The 3,177-nt window shown below is 37.0% G+C and overlaps 1 long non-coding RNA gene across 1 annotated transcript; it reads right to left on the bottom strand.

Moving 5' to 3' along the window:
* Window positions 1–355: 355 nt before the first annotated feature.
* On the bottom strand, window positions 356–2,933 carry LOC131279449 (uncharacterized). The gene is made up of 2 exons (XR_009186798.2): window positions 2,888–2,933; window positions 356–2,706 (listed from the first exon to the last, which is right to left on the bottom strand). It is a non-coding gene; the product is annotated as an uncharacterized lncRNA (long non-coding RNA).
* Between the last annotated feature and the right edge of the window lie 244 nt (window positions 2,934–3,177).

Here is a 3,177-nt window from a genome sequence, read left to right as displayed (position 1 = left end):
TAACAACATAGGAATGTTGAAAGTAAAAGTATAGAAAAAGTTATACCATGGAAACATTAATCAAAAGAAAGCAGAACTAACCATGTTAATATCAGATAAAGCAGAATGCGGAGCAATGAAAATTACTGGAGACAGAGGGACAATACATAATAATGAAAGGGTCAATCCATCAAGAAGTGTTTGTACAAACAACAGAGCTGCAAAACACATGAAGCAAAAGTTGGCAGAACTGAAAGGAGAAGCAGACAAATTCATAATCATAGTTTGAGACTTCAACACCCTTCTCTCCCCAATGATAGAACAGCTAGACAGAAAAAAGCAAGGATATAGAAGAACTCAAGAACACCATCAATCAGCAGCATCTAATCGATATTTATTGAATACTCCACCCAACAGAAATAGAATACTCAAGTTCCAATGGAACAAATACAGGATAGACCATATCCTGGGCCATAAAATAATCCTCAAAACATTTAAAGGAATGGAAATAATATAGAATATGTTCTTTGTCCCTATTTGCAGATGCCATGATTATCTCTATAGAAAATACCAAGGAATCTACAAAAAAATCTCTTAGAACTAAGTGAATTCAGCAAGGTCATAGGATGTAAGATAAACATACAGATATGAAATGTATTTCTATATACTAGCATATACATCTACATGGACACTGAAATTAAATTGTTCAAAATAAATGAAATAGTTGTAAATCCAACAAAATATGTTTGGTACTTGTATGATAAAAATGACAAAATTCTAATGAAGGAAGATGTAAATTAGTGGAGAGATATGCTTTGTTCATGGACTGGAAGAAATGACATAAAAAAGATGTCAATTCTTCCCATTGTTTAAATACCAACCATATTTTTGTGGATATAGCAAGGTTATTCTAAAATTTATGTGGAAAGTAAATAGCTGAAACAATTTTGAAAGACAAGAATAAAGTGGAAGTCACTCTATCCAATTTTATGATTTATTATAGAGCTTCAGTAATCAAGACTGTGTGTTATTAGCAGATGGAAAGACATAGTGGTCAATGGACCAAGAAAACTCAGACATAAGCCCACACAAATATGGCCAACTATTTTTTATTACGATAACATATATATATATCATAACATCTGCCCATTTTAAAATGTGCAATTCAGTGGCATTAATTACTTTTACAATGCAACTGATTTTTGACAAAAGTGAAAAGGCAATTCAATGGAAGAAGGTTAATTTTATCACAAATGGCACTGGATATCCACAGGCAAAAAAATGAACCTTGACCTAAACCTCACACCTTATATAAAAATTTACTCAAAATGGATTATAGATTTAATATAGAATATAAACTAGAAAACATAGGAGAAAAATTTGGGGAACTAGGGCCTGATGAAGAGTTCTTAGATGTGACAACAAAAGCATGACCCATAAAAGGAAAAATTGGTAAGGTGGACTTCATCAAAATTAAAAACTTTGAGTCTGCCAAAGACCCTTCAAAGAAGATAAAAAGACAAGCTACAGACTGAGAGAAAATATTTTCAAAATCTTGACAAAGGACTCATATCTAGAATATGTAAAGAACTCACAAAACTCAACAGGGAAAAAAAATATACCAGGAAGCAGATGTGGCTCGAGCAGTTGAGCGCCTGCCCTACCAAATGGGAGGTACCGGGTTTGGTTTCCAGTGCCTGTTAAAAAAGACTAGCAAGACAGCAAGCGAATGTGATGGGCTGGCATGGCAAGCTGACACAAGATGATGCAGCAAGATGATGCAATGAAGAGACATAGCAAGTAAACACAATGAGAGACACAACAAGCAGACAGTGGAGGTGGCTCAAGCAATTGGGTGTCTCCTTCCCACATGGGAGGTCCTGGGCTCCATTCCCAGTGGCTCCTAAAAAAGAAAGACAGAGAGCAGACAGCAAGTGCAAACAATGAGGGGGGAAGGGAAAAATAAATAAAGTAAATCTTTGGGGAAAAAAAATCCTATCAGAAAATGGACAGAGGACATTTCACCGTAGAGGATATAGAGATTATGAATTAACACATGAAAAGATGTTTAACATCACTAGTCATTAGGGAATTAATGAAAATTAAGACCTCACTAGAACTATGAAAAGCAAAAATAGTGACAATATAAAATGCTGATGAGGGTTTGGAGAAACTGGATCTCCCCTACAATGCTGGTAAGAATTGAAAATAGTGTAGGCACTCTGGGAAACAGTAGGCAGTTCTTGAAAAAACTAAACATGCATCTACCATATAGCCCAGCAATTGGACTCCTAGGCATTTATCCCAGAGAAATGAAAAACAATATCCAATCAAAAGCTGTTTACAAATTTTCATAGCAGCTTTGTTTGTAATGGCAAAAAATTGGAAACAATCAAAATGTTCTTCAATTGGTAAATGGTTGAATAGTGTACATCCATTCTACGGAAGGCTATTCAACAAAAAAAGCAATGAGGAGGGAAGCAGATGTGGCTCAACCACTTGGGCAGCCACCTATCACATGGGAGGTCCTAGGTTCAGGTCCCCATACCTCCTAAAAGAAGACCAGGTGCTGCTTCCTGCAGCAACAGAGCTAGACTCCGTCCCCCACCACAACAAGCTGAGGCCATAAGCCAGCAGACGCCGCAGCTGGTGGGGAGCAGATGTGGCTCAGTCCTCTGGGCCCTTCCTTCTCATGTGGGAGGTCCTGGGTTCGGTTTCTAATGCCTCCTGGAGAAGGCAAGCAAACAATGAGCAGACAGATGAGTGAACCATCTGGGGGAGGGGGGGGGGAATAAATAAAGAAAAATAAACTAAATATATATATATAAAATAAAAATTAAAAGAAAGAGGAGATCTTAAAAAAATTAAAAGCAATGAGGGGAGCTGATATAGCTCAGTGGTTGAATACCTGCTTCCCATGTACGTGGTCCTGGATCCAATCCCTGGTACCTCCTAAAGGAAAAACAAAAACAAAAAAGCAATGAACTATTGATACACATACATGCAGCAACTTGAATGGCTTTCTAGGGTATTAAGGTGAGTGAAAATAGCCCATCTCAAAAGTCACATATGATTCCATATATGTAACACTTGTAAAATGACAAAATTATAGGATCGAGAACAGATTAGATCAGTGGTTCCCAACAGTTAAGAATAGTGGTGCGGGAGTTAATTATAAAGGGTTAGCATAAGGGAGGT

The sequence above is a fragment of the Dasypus novemcinctus genome, chromosome 8, assembly GCF_030445035.2.
Source record: "Dasypus novemcinctus isolate mDasNov1 chromosome 8, mDasNov1.1.hap2, whole genome shotgun sequence".
In the NCBI taxonomy this organism is placed as follows: domain Eukaryota; kingdom Metazoa; phylum Chordata; class Mammalia; order Cingulata; family Dasypodidae; genus Dasypus; species Dasypus novemcinctus.
This window is presented reverse-complemented; position numbering and strand designations above follow the sequence as displayed.